The sequence below is a fragment of the Choloepus didactylus genome, chromosome 3 (genome assembly GCF_015220235.1).
Source record: "Choloepus didactylus isolate mChoDid1 chromosome 3, mChoDid1.pri, whole genome shotgun sequence".
NCBI lineage: Eukaryota > Metazoa > Chordata > Mammalia > Pilosa > Megalonychidae > Choloepus > Choloepus didactylus.
This window is the reverse complement of record NC_051309.1, coordinates 43,407,834-43,422,194: the sequence shown is the minus strand read 5'-3', so window position 1 is coordinate 43,422,194 and position 14,361 is coordinate 43,407,834.

Here is a 14,361-nt window from a genome sequence, read left to right as displayed (position 1 = left end):
ACATGAAATATAAGTTTCCAGGATATAGAATGAGGCTAAAGAATGGGGAGCAGTTGCTTATTATGAGCAGAATGTTCAACTAGGGTGAACTTAAATGTTTGAAAATGGACAGAGGTGACAGTAACACATTGTGAGAATAACTAACAGTGCTGAATGGTGCGTGAATGTGGTGGAAAGGGGAAGCTCAGAGTCCCATATGTCACCAGAAGGAAAGTTGGAGGTTAAAAGATGGGAATCTATAAAATAGTGAGTCTTGTGGTGGACAATGTCCACAATTAACTGTACAAATATTAGAAATCTCTTTCATGAACTAGAACAAATGTATGACATATAACCAGAAGTTAATAATAGAGGGGTATATGGGGGGAAAATATACCTATTGCAAACTATGTACTACAGTTAGTAGTATTTTAACATTCTTTCATTAACAGTAACAAATGTACTGTTGTAGTTTGCTAATGCTGCCAGGATGCAAAACACCAGAAAGGGATTGGCTTTTATAAAGGGGGTTTATTTGGTTACAAAGTTACAGTTGTAAGGCCATAAAGTGTCCCAGGTAGGTCATCAACAATCAGGTACCTTCACTGGAGGATGACCATGGTGTTCAGAAAACCCGTGTTAGCTGGGAAGGCACAAGGCTGGCGTCTGCTCCAAAGCTCTGGTTTCAAAATGGCTTTCTCCCAGGATTTTCCTCTCTAAGCTGCAGTTCCTCAAAAATATCACTCTTAGTTGCTCTTGGGGTGTTTGTACTCCCTTAGCTTCTCCAGAACAAGAGTCTGCTTTCAACAGTCGTCTTCAAACTGTCTCTCATCTGCAGCTACTCTCTCAGTTTCTGTGCAATCTTCAAAGTGTCCCTCTTGGCTGTAGCCCTCTTCAAAATGTCACTCTCAGCTACACTGCATTCCTTCTGTTTGTCAGCTCATTTATATGGCTCCAGTGATTTAATTCAGACCCAGCCTGAATGGGCAAGGCAACACCTCCATGGAATTTATCCAATCAGAATCATCACCCACAGCTGGGTGGGGCGCATCTCCATGGAAACACTCAAAGAACTACAATCTAATCAATACTGATACGTCTGCCCACACATGATTACACCAAAGAAAATGGCATTTTGGGGGACATAATACATTCAAACTGGCAAATGTACTATACCAATATGAGTCAATAATGGAGGGGTTGGTTAGGAGTATGGGAGGATTTGAGTTTTCTTTTTTTGTCTTTATTTCTTTTCTGGAACAATCAAAGTGTTCTAAAAGTGGAAAGAAAATTAATTGTAGTAATGGATGCACAGCTGTATGATGGTACCATGGGTAATTGATTGTGCACTTTGGATCTTTGGATAATTGTATGGTATGTGAACAATCTCAATAAAATTAAATTTTTTTTTTTAAAAAAAGGATGAGTACAGGAGATTTGCTTCCTCCCTATGAAAAAGAAGGTGGAGATATTAAAACTAAAGAAGAGGAGAGAGAAAGCCGACCACTCCATGCTGGGGTCAGAGGAAATTAGAGCTAACTCCCCATCCTACGTGAACACATCCTCTTCGCTGCTCCCTCACTTCCTCCCTTTTCTTTTCTTTCTTCAATTTCTAAGAATGTCTCCCTCTCATCAAAATAGAATAATACTCCAGAATGCATTAAATAATAGCTGTCAACTCCATGTCAGTAATAAAATTCCCTTTAGAAATGTTTATCTCTTCTAAAATGATGATAAAGAAATTCAGCTGTTTATAGCTCTGGCTGCACTGGGAGAAAGGAGGAACTAAAGTTTATGGAGAATATGACAAATCTTCAGGAAGCTGAGCAAAGTAGGCTAATCCCATTGAGCCTGGAGGACTGGGAGTAATAAAAACCTTACCATTTGCTTTATGTGGCTGCTCATACCTGAGAATCGAAGTGATCAGGTGTGGTGGGAAAAAAAGCCCTAGACTCTTCCACGTACCAGCTGTTTGACCTTGGGCCAGCCTCTTAACCTCTCTGAGCTTCAATTTCCCCATCTGTAAGACAGGATAACACTTCCTGCCTCAGAGGGTTGTCATAAGCATTAAACAAATGCTAAAACACATGTATTTATTTATTTTAATTAATATGAGAATAAAAAGGGCTTTCATGTTCAGAAGCCAATCAGCTCAAAGTAAATTAGTAGCATTTGGTAAATATTGACTTTTCTACTTGGAAGCTTCACTTTAAAAAAAAAGCAGGAGGTGAAAGAGCAACTCCTAAAGCAAAAGGAAATTGCTAAATTTTGAACTATTCCTGACCCCTAAGTCCCACTTTAGACTATGTTTCCTCTTTTCTAATATTCTAGCCCAACATGCATATCCCCTTGTTTCTGCCCCAGGGCTCCACAGGAGGAACAAACAGGTCGAGCTTTTGCCCAAATTAGTTTCACTTCCTCTCAACCGCCCCAGGGTCACAGTGATGGAGAAGTGCAATCCATGGCGCTGAAGGCTGCATTTCCGTTTTAATCAGTACAAGGCAGGGAGGAGACTTAAATCAGAGAAACTGGTGATCGGATGAACATTCCAGCTGCCAGCTAGGACCTCTTCACATTTCTCTGTCTTCCTTCCTAACCCCTTATCTAGTAAGTATCTGTGTTCCCATTAACAAAGCCATTTATTAATGCCTTGGTAAGGAATGGCTCTTCCACGTAATGTGAAGCAATCTTTGTCTACTCTCTTTCGCACACTATGAAGTCACCAAGAAGCCTTCTGAAAATCAGTGTCCCTGGCCTTCTCAGAACATGTCCCTGTCTTTGTCAGAACCAGAGATCTTCCCTATAACTTGCCTCCTTCCTCCTGCTCTAACGTGAGCACAAACATAAGCTCTGTGGGACTGCATATAGCCTTAGGAACGTCATTCTCTTTGCTTCAAACACGTACCTATTTTTATATGCTTCCCTGCTCCTGTCTAGAGAATGTTGTTTGATCACCCTTCTGTGAAAGAGCCTGATTGGCTGAAGGGAGAGGGTGCCATTTTGTTACAGCTTGAGTAAAGATATCTGGGACCCCCACCCAAACTGCTCCCACAAACTACTGATGTGGAAACAGCTACATCTTAGATAACTCCTCCTTTTTTGAGGGCTTCATTTGTCTAACTAATCAGCTTAGTGCTGAGGGAGTTTGGAGCTGTCAGACACGCATTCATGGCTGAGAGAGAAAGAAATATGTTCAAAGAACTGTTAACAGTTACTTTGTGCCAACCAACTCACATTTTTCTTATGTCTAACATGCTGGCCACTGACTTTGAACAAGGTTTTGCTGATGCTGTAGGAAAATACTTTATTTCAGTAAATGAAAATAAAGATGAACTGCCTTTCTGATGAGGCAGAAGGTAAGAGACAATTGAGGAAAAAAAAAAAGTTGATACAATTTCGTTTGATGTTTGATGACATTCAGCATCCTAGAGCATTGCTTTGGGAATTGACTGTTTTCTCCTTTGATGTTGTGGAATAGTATGAATGAACATACAGGCTGTTGATATAAAAGAGAAACCTGGGAACATATAGTAAAACAAAAGAATTTTCTGGGAATGGAAACATGAACTCTTCTGTCTGCCTATTAATCTGCAATTCCTTCTCTACTCTGTAAAATACCTCCCAGTTATTCACGGTCCTTCAGTGTAAAAAGCACTTTAAGATTTATTTTTCAGATTGATCTCGTCTTTTCTGGTGGGTCAGCCCTTCCCATATTTATCTGCCATCTGCCCCTTCCGCAATCCCTTCTCTCTCAGGCGTCAGGGATCTGCACTTGTCTTGACATCTCGGGTAGACTGTGGGGCCTTAGGATGATCTGATGCAAGTTTATCATCTTTTCAACATCTTCCTCCTAGTTTCTTTCCTTGCTTTCCTGGATCTGCTACAAACTACCCTTCCCATCCAGAAAACTTTCATCCCTGGTAGTTTTGTCCATGATCTTGCTTGCTTTCTCCTCCTTAGCAGGGCAGCTTTATGGCGTCTCTGAGGCAGTATGATATGCAATGAACAAAGGTCACCAGATTTAGGTCAAAATCCTGGCTTTTCAACTCCTATCTGTGTAATCTTTGTCAAGTTACTTGTTATATATTACATATGTTATATATAATAATACTACTTCATAGGATTTTTAAGGCTATTAAATGACAATACGTACACAGAACAATTACGGCACAAGTGCTTATTAAATAATAGTTCCTTTCCTCTTCCCTTCTGTTCCCCCAAATTGTCTTGGCTTAATGAGATTTTGGAGGACTCTTTGTCACAGACTTCACTAAATGCATAGTTTGCCATTATTGTTACCCGAATTTCATTCATCATTTCAAGAACACAATAACGTCATTTTTAGCACCTGCCCTGAGGGAGGTGGTCACATCTTTTTGCATAGGTCATTTTCATAACCGGGCCTTTTACCCTTACGTAAAACAGCGGGCTCTGCTCAGATCGAAACTCTCAGGATCCTCAATGGTTTCATGCTAGCAGTAGGAAGCTTCCGCTTGCACCCTGGGAACCGTGCAGTTTTTACCTCACCTCATTCAGAGGGCACTGCTAAGAAAAGGTGGGAGGGCTGTCCACTCAAGTGTGTCCTTCAAAGATTGGGCATGGATGAAAAAGAGGTGAGCATGTGACACAGCAGCCTGTGAACCTCAAACACAGAGCCTTGGGGAATGATGGCCCCTAAAGAGCCCTTTGCACAAACCAGTCCACAGCCTGAAACTGGTGCATCTGTAAACAGAGCCCTAGAGGCACACACAGGATTTCCCGGATAGCTTTTACCATAAAGAGGATTATGCCTCATCTCAGCTCTAAATGCAATTAAGTTTGATGCTACTTACACAGGTCCCATTTAAAAGGAAAAACAACTTGCAAAATCATGAATTTTCTTTTCCTTTATTCATCAGTTCCAAAGTTTCTTGGTTTAAGCCAGGGACCACAGAACCACTTGCAAACAGCAATACATTAGTCAAGATACAGTCGAGGTTGCTGTAAAAAAGAGACATAAAAATGGAAGTTTGTTTTTCTGCTATAATAGTCTGACCACAAGTTTTCCAGAAGTGGTATGTGGCTTGATGACACTGGGGACTGTTGAGGGTTGAATTGTCCTTCAAAATGATATGCAAATGTGACGTTTTCTGGAAATAGTGTCTTTGCAGATGAAATCAAGTAAAGATGAGTTCATATTATATTACGGTTGGACCTTAAGCTAATGGCTAGTATCCTTATAAGAAAAGGGAAATTTGGACACAAAGAGACACAGGAAGGCCATGTGAAGATGGAGACAGAAATTGAAGTGATGAAGCAAAAATCAAGGAATACCACAGATTGCCTAAAGCTACCAGAAGTTAGGTAAAAGGCACGGAACAGATTCTTCCTTGGAACATCAAAGGGAGCATGGCTCTGATGACACCTTGGTTAAACACTTCTAGCCTTCAGAAATGTAAGAGAATAAATTTCTATTGTTTTAAGCCACTCCGTTTGTGGTACTTTGTTTTGGCAGCCTGGAGAAACTAATACAGGCACCCAACCTCCTTCTGTCTTTTTGCTCCTCCTCAGTACATAGCTTCCATCTTGTGATGTCAGATGGCTGCTCCAGCTCCCACCATCACATCCACATTCCAGCCAGCAGAGAGAAGAAAAAGAGCAGTGGAGGGCATCCTGCATATCAATTCCATTGTCATTCCATTGGCCAGAACTTAGTCATCTGGCCACACCTAGCTGCAAGGGAGGCTGGGGAAATGCTGTCCTAGGTGGGCAATTATGAGTCCAGCTGGGACTTTACTATAGAAGAAGGGAGAATGAATACTGGGGGGGACAACTAGCAGTCTCTGCACAAAGAGCCAGGTAGGCATATAAATTGGTGAAGCCTAGTAGATGTAAGGATGTATGCGTAATTTATGTGGGTGATGGAGCCTCAAGCAAACTGGAAAGCCCCACTTTAAGGGGCAGCTAGTTTTACCCTAGATCATACTGTCATGCAAAAATTCAGGCTCAGTGTTCCAGAGCTGCTGGTTTTCAAGAGAAGCCAGAAATCCACAGCTTTTGAAAATATGAAATCTCCCAATTTTACAATTTGGCTAAAAAAAAAAATTTTAGCACCATATTGACCAAACATGTCTGTAGATTGGATATGGTCCCAATAGCTGACTGTTTGGGGATGTATGTTAGATTCATTGTGCATGGAAGTGTCATCTGTGCTTAACTTAATGCCTGAAATGCAAAATTTTTGAAGTCCAAAATTAGAGGTAAATGGCAAATAAGGCTCAGTGAGGAGTGGTGATCAAGCCAAACCTATTAAAGTAAACAATTTATTTGGCTTGCTAATTGAGCTATGAGGTAAGAGAAAAGCATGAGTTGGACATGAATTTCTTTCATCCTTCAGATATTTCACTTTTTTTATGAAATAATAGTATTTCACTTTTTTCTGTGAAATAATAGTCATTCCTCTCTGGGTCACAGTGATAGGATAATTAGCTAACTGGATAAATAAGTTGGTGGAAATGCTCAGCCTCCATTTATCCCATTTAAGATGGAGATGATATACATGGCAGCCATGAAAATGTGTCACTCAGATCTCCTGCTGTCACCCCAGAAACTGCCCTTCTGGGTCCACCACCCCGTTTACCTAGAGGCCACATTGCCTGCGTGCTGCTCCCAACCAATGACAGAGCACAGAAAGGGGACTCGACTCAAGGACTCCTCATTGGCCTGGACTGTCACAACTTTCCTCTAACCGTATTGCATTCTGAGACCCTTCTGACAGAATCGTCCCTCCACCCTTCCTTTCACAGATGTCAGAACTGTCCTCCCGCTTTCTCCTGCTCCTTTCTCTTTTATCCACAACAGGCTTTTTCCCTCATAAATCTCTTGCATGTCTAATGCCATCTTGGTATCTGCTTCTTAGTGGACCCAAACTAACACATGAGGCTAACGATAAGAACAGCAGTTATGGGAACGGTTATAATTGACTGTGGGTACATATGTGCCGGCACGGTGTTTGCATAATCGTGGTTTTGAGGAGCAAAAGTAAATTCCCTGGCAACAACAAAAGCAATAATAATAGCGACTAACTTTACTGAGCATTTACTATGTTGGTACTGTCCCTTACAACCTTGGAAGGATTGCACAAAAATCCTCATGGTGAGTAGAAAACTGCTATTCTCCAGATTTTACAGATCCAGAACTAGGTTAAATAGTCTGCTCAAGGTGTGGCCAGGCTCAGTTAGAACTACCAGATTCAAATCTAAGTTCATCCAGCTCCAAAATCCAGTTGCTCAAACATAAGATATTCATGTATCCCCTTCCCAATATCTACTGTATCAAAATATTACCACATACTATCCTCATAATTTTTGCTATTTATGAACAGCACCTGTACAATTATTTGTTTAATATTTTTAGAGTAATTGATTTTAAAAACTTGAAAATATTTACTTCAAAAAATAAACATAATATCCCTAAAGTAAATGGGAAAGTGCTAACTTTGCATCAATTAAAAGTAATCCTAAAAACTATTACAATAAAAACAAAACAATATTATCAAATTTTATCTAGACAATATTATCACATTTAACTAGGCACTGTCTTTACCTAAGGACTCTGAATCTGAAGTCTGCACTAATTCCATTTAAAAACAAAAAACAGATTAGAAAGTGGCAGATGTTAAAGACATACTCATTTTAAACGAAGGCTTTTTTCTTGACAAACCCAGAAAGACTGCAAAAAATTAAAAAGGGACCACTTTCTCAGTGTGAATCAATATTCTTTAGTGCTGTGTCTCTATATCCTTAAAACTTTGGGAAATAATGACTATTGTGGAAGTGAGGATGTCATTTGGATGGAAATATTTTTTGTAAAATGTGTCCCCCCAAAGAAAAGAACATCAGCTTCAACACTTTTAGCCTCAGTAGGTTCTCAGTGCACACAATGGCACCCTCCAGTTTATCTGGAGGGTGCAATCTTTTTTAAAAGTAAAGCAAACTGGAGCCTGTAGCATGAGTGAACCCAGCTTTTTGGGCAGGTGTATCCGGTAGAGAAACAAAACACAGCTCTGTGGTTAAGCTGATTAGTGCAGTCGAATTCAGCACATTCACAAATCAGCCTGCCTGGGAGGCGGCTCAACCACAGACATAGATGTGCAGCCTGTGTAAAAACCTCCATCCTCTTTGGGTTCAGAAAATAGTGCCAGTCTGGAGATGAACGACTTCATTGGAAAAGGGTAGATCACCCCACCTGCTGGGCACTGTGCTGGCTCTTTCCAGCGTGGCCTTCATGGTAAGTTACGAGAGATAAAATCCCACCACAGCAGATCATATGAGCTTTGTTGCAGCGTGAACACATTTCAGAAAATCATACCCCTCATGTCCAGGATTTAATCTAAAAAGCTACCATCTGGCCACTCGGTGAATTAGGCAGTACTTTGAATCCAGCAAGGGGTACAGAAGGGTAACCACCAGCCCTCCTTTCCACTCTGAATTCCTAAACTGATTTCAGTCACGGATCATTTTTATTTGGTTTAGTGAGTGGTTGGCAAATTCAGTTGGACCTAGAGGTAGATGGAGGATTGGGATGCTTAGTGGGGAAATGTTTCAGGTCCTGCGTTCATTTTCATAAAATCCCAGTGTTCCAGTTTGCTAACACTGCCATTATGCAAAATACCAGAAATAGATTGGCTTTTATAAAGGGGGTTTATTTGGTTACAAAGTTATAGTCTTAGGCCATAAAGTGTCCAAGGTAAGGCATCAACAGTAGGGTACCTTCACTGGAGAAAGGCCATTGGCATCCAGAAAACCTCTGTTAGCTGGGAAGGCACATGGCTGGCATCTGCTTGCCCCCAGGTTGCATTTCAAAATGGCATCCTCCAAAATGTTGCTCTTGGGGTGTTTTGCCCTTTCTTAGTTGCAGCTCCTCTTCAAAATGTCACTCTCAGTTGCTCTGCTTCTGGGCCTGTATGGCTCTTTTTAAAGTACTCCAGTGATCCAATAAAGACCCACCCTGAATGGGTGGGGCAACAACTCCATGGAAATAATCCAATGAAAGGTCTCACCCACAGTTAATTGAGTCACATCTCCATGGAAACACTGAACCAACAGGTTCCAACCTGATCAACACTAATACCTCTGCCCCAACAAGATTGCGTTAAAGAATATGGCTTTTTCTGTGAGACATAATATATACAAACTGGCCTGCCCATTTTGCAGATGGGAACTCAGAGTCACCAGGAGCTGAAGTGAGTTACTGAATGCCAAGATCTGACAGACTCCTTATTCTGCACACCCTCTGTAACCTGGATTTCCAGCATATTCTTTTAAGTCCATCACCATCCCCAGAAGACATACATAGTAGAGGAGGAGGAGTAATCAATATTTATCAAGTACTAAACACCTTAAATGCCTCACCCCCTTTAATGCTAAAACCCCTTCAGAGTATACATATTTATCATCCCCTCTCTGTCAATGAGGAAATGGAAGCACAAAGAGGTTAATTGCCAAAGACCACCCAAAGCAAGGATTCAGGTCTAGGCAGTCAGTGGTGGAGTGAATGGTGCACCCCCAATTTGGACATGTTCTTAGTCTTGCTCCCCATTCTTGTGGGTGTGGACCTATTATAAATAAGATCTCTTGATAATGTTACTTCAGTCAAGGTGTGGCCCAACTGAATTAGGTTGGGTTTTAATCTGGAATACTGGACTCCTTTATAAACAGAGTGAAAGTCAGACAGAAAGGGAAGCCACCAGGAGCAGCCAGAAGCTGGAAGTCAAGGGAACCCAGAGGAGAAAGGAGAATACAGTGCTCTGCACATTGCTATGTGATGGAAAAGCCAAGGAAACCCAAAGATTGCCAGGCAGCCAGGAGATACCCACCCTGGGAAGAAGCAAGCCTTCTAGCCTCTGAAACTGTGATCCAGTTAAGTTCCTGTTGTTAAGCCAACCCATTTGTGCCAGCTTGGATGTATTATGTCCCCCAAAATGCCATTATCTTTGAGGCGATCTTGTGGGGACCAATGTATTAATGTTGATTAGACTGTAATTCTTTGATTGAGTGTTTCCATGGCGATTTGACTCAATCAACTGTGAGCAAGACCTCTAATTGCATAATTTCCATGGAGGTGTTACCCACCCATTCAGGGTGCATCTGAATTAAATCACTGGAGCTGTATAAAAAGCTGACAAACAGAAGGAACTCAGAGCAACTGAGAATGACATTTTAGAGGAGCTGCAACTTACAGAGACTCTTTGAAGATGGCCGTTGAAAGCAGAGATTTGCTAATGCCTTGGAGGTACTAGCCCAGAGTTTGCCCCGAGAATCTGCAGCCTAGAGAGGAACATCCTGGGAGAAAGCCATTTTGAAACCAGAACGCCAGAGCAAACACCAGCCACGTGCCTTCCCAGCTAACAGAGGTTTTCTGGACTCCATTGGTCATCCTTCAGTGAAGGTACCCCCTTACCTTGGACACTTTATGGCCTTAAGACTGTAACTTTGTAACCAAATAAACCCCCTTTGTAAAAGCCAATCCATTTCTGGTATTTAGCTTAACAGCAGCATTAGCAAACTGGAACACTATTGTATAGTTTTGTTTTAGCAACTAGGAAAATAATACACAGTCTGACTCGGATGTTCCAACTCTTAACCACTATCACTATACCACCTTTGGGTCAGCCATCCCTGGGTTCAAACCAGGCTCTCTCTGCTAATAGCTATGTACCTTTAGATAAGTCCATTCTCCACTTTGGACACTGTTTTCTTATCTGCAAAGTGATGATAAAATATGCCTACTGCTTAAGGTTGTTTAGAGGTTTAGTAAAATGAGGTAATGTAGCTAATGTGCTTTGCATGGTGCCTGACACACAGGAAGAGCTCCATAAATGCTAAATAATATTCACAATGTAATCATGGCCTAGAGAATCAATCTACTTTCCTTTTACTTCCCTAGTAAGTTGTCTTCTTTCCAGTTCTCCGGTGGGTGTTACTACCTGCTGTTGATCTAAGCAATGCCTTCTATTTACCTCAGCCAGATGATTTGGGGAAGGGATGCTATGCCAGTTTGAATGCATTATGTCCCCCAATATGCCATTATCTTTGATGTAATCTTGTGTGGGCAGATGTATCAGTGTTGACTAGATTGTAATTCTTTGAATGTTTCCATGGAGATGCAACCCACCCAACTGTGGGTTATGACTCTGACTGAATAGTTTCCATGGATGTGTGGCCCTGCCCATTCAGCATGGGCCTTGATTAGTTCACTAGAGCACTATATAAGCTCAGACAGAAGGAGCGAGCTTGCTACAGCCAAGAGGCACACTTTGAAGAACGCACAGGAGCTGAGAAGAGAAGAGCTACAGATGAGAGACAGTTTGAAGATGGCTGTTGAAAGCAGACTTTTGCTCAGGAGAAGCTAAAAGAGGACAAACACCCCAAGAACAACTAAGAGTGACATTTTTGAGGAACTTCAGCCTAGAGAGGAAAGTCTTGGGAGAAAGCTGTTTTGAAACCAGAACTCTGGAGCAGATGCCAGCCTTGTGTCTTTCCAGCTAAGAGAGGTTTTCCAGACACCACTGGCCATCCTCCAGTGAAGGTACCTGATTGTTGACTGTTACCTTGGACACTTTATGGCCTTCAGACTGTAACTGTGTAACCAAATAAACCCCGTTTTATAAAAGCCAATCTGTTTCTGGTGTTTTGCATTCCAGCAGCATTAGCAAACTAGAAAGATGCCCATAAGACAAAGAAAATCTCATCCTCCTCATGCAGCTTTTCCCTTTGTAGCTGTTTGCAGGGAATTGTGGCAGGTCACACAAAGACCTGGAAGGATCTCTCAAGACCATGACAAAATCCAGGAGGTAGGTGTTATCATAGTGTTACTTATTGTAAAAGATGATGTACCAAATTGGGGACTTCTGAGAACATGTCAGAGTATGCTGAAGATCTCTGTGTGCCCCAGAACATCTCAGAGAATGCGGGCACTGTTAGGAGTGGGCTGGAGAATCATCAGTTTTTGCTGAGAACCATAAATTTGCAGAAATTCCATATTTGGTGATTTAAAAACATCTCCATGAATTCTTTGATGTTCCTCCTATCCATTGGTGGAGTCTAATTCTCCTACCCTTGAATATGAGCTGGACTTAGTGGCTCACTTCTAATTAAAAGAATGCAAAAGAAGTGATACTATGTAACTTTCAAGGCTGGGTTTTAGCCTGGCTCTCCCTCTTGGGACACTTTCTCTTCAAACCCTGCTGCCATGGTGTGAGAAAGCCCAAGAGAAAATAGAAAGGCGGGTGTAGGTGCTCCAGTCCTCAGCCCCAGATCAGGTCCCCCAGACAGCCGGTGTCCACGGCTAGAGAGGTGAGCAAGGAAGCCTTTCAGATGACTCCATTCCCAGGTACTGTCTGATGGCAACTTCATGAAAGACCCCAAATAAGAACCACCTCCTGAGCCCAGTCAACAATAAATGATAATGCTGCTAAGTTTGGTGTGGGTTGTTACACTGCAATAAATAACTAGAACATTGCAGTACATTTTACAAAGCTCTGCCTATGGGTCACTGTTGGCTTTTGTGCATATTATGCTACTATTGATTTTTCTTAGACACTATTAGTTTAGCACATGTATTATGATGTGTAACAATTATTTTGGTTAGGTACTTATCAAATATTTTTATGGTCCATAGTAATCATTTTTATTGATTGATTTCTAAATAACCCTGTGTGATGATTAGGTTCATGTGTCAACTTGGCCAGGTAACTGTTACTGCAAGGACATTTGTGGCTGCTTAACAAATCAGAAGGCTGGTTTATTAAATCATCAGTCAATTGGTTGCAGCTGTGACTGATTATATCAATGAAGAGCATGTCTTCCACAATGAGAGAATGCAGTCAGCTGGATTTAATCCAATCAGTTGAAGACTTTTAAGCGAGACAGATAGAGGACCTTCACTTCACCTTCGGCTGACCAGCAAAGTGTTTCCTGAGGAGTTCGTTGAAGTTGCCAGTTCGTTGCCTGAGGAGTTCATCAAACACATTCATCGGAGTTGCCAGTTTGCTGCCTGAGGGGTTCATGGAACATCTTCATTGGAGTTGCCAGTCTGCTGCCTGCCCTACAGAATTTGGACTCGTGCATGAGACACTTTTATAAATCTTATATTTATAGATATCTCTTGTTGATTCTGTTTCCCTAGAGAAGCCTAACTAATAACACCCTGTAATAAGGACTAGAAAATACTATTACTTATATGTTCTCCTAAGGAAAAAGTGGTTAGGTAACCTTACCTTAAATAAACCCAGGAAGTATTCTTTAGCTCCCTAAGCCATCAAAAATGGGGAAACTTGAGAATGAATTGACCCCTGCAGTCTTCTTTGAAGCAGGAATGGAGACAAGAGAGAAGCAGAGCCTTGTTTCCCAAGCAGCCTCAGCAAGTCAGGCTATGAAATAATAATGCAGTGGTTGTCTGTGAACCATCAGCCAACTGCCAAGTGTTTTCTAGGAACTAACTTTACCCTCAGCAATTGTGGATCTAAAAATTCCAACTCTGGGACACTATGAAAAAAAAAATGGGTATCTATATAAATATTAATACCTACAAATATACATATACACAAAGCTCTACTATCTTACCAGCTATGTTTGAAAGAATCACTTAGCTTCTCTGTGCCTCAGTTTTCTCATCTCTAAATTGGGAATAATAACAATACTCTCCTCAGAGGATTGTTGAAAAGTAAATGAGCTTAGAATACCTAAAGCACTAGAAAGGAGCATGCTCCGTGAGTGTTACTTCTTATTGTAATCCATGCAACATCCATAGACACAAGAAGAAAGAATGGAAGAAATTACACCCGAAGACTTAACAGTGGTTATCTCTGGGTGGCAGGATTATGGATACTTTCTGTTTTCTTCTTTACACCCTTCTGAATTTTCAAGACACCCTGGAATGAACCTGTATTTCTTTCACTAACTTAAACATACACACACACATTATTTCATGAGACTATAAAGGAAACCTGAAAAAAATTGGAAATGGCTATTGCAAAGTTGGTAGGATTATGTATAACTCTTTTCCAATATTTTAAAATTATTTTTTAATGTTTCAATATTTTTAATGTTGACTTAATTGGTGGAATTTTTAGGCCTTGGAAAATGAAGATAAAGGATGAATTTATGCTCAGCCGTGTGGTACAGTTGCAAGATGTTGTGGAGGTTTGTTAGAGGGAGATCAGTGAGGACTACAACATTCACGGTGGGCTTCTTGGAGGTGGTGGAGCTCAAGGTAGACATGAAATGCCTTTTCCGGTGACTGGTTACATTCATGTTACACACTGACATACACGCATACTCACTCATGTTGCTTTGAGCTCCAACTGCATGCCAGAGCACTGCTCCTGGTGCTGAGGAAAAA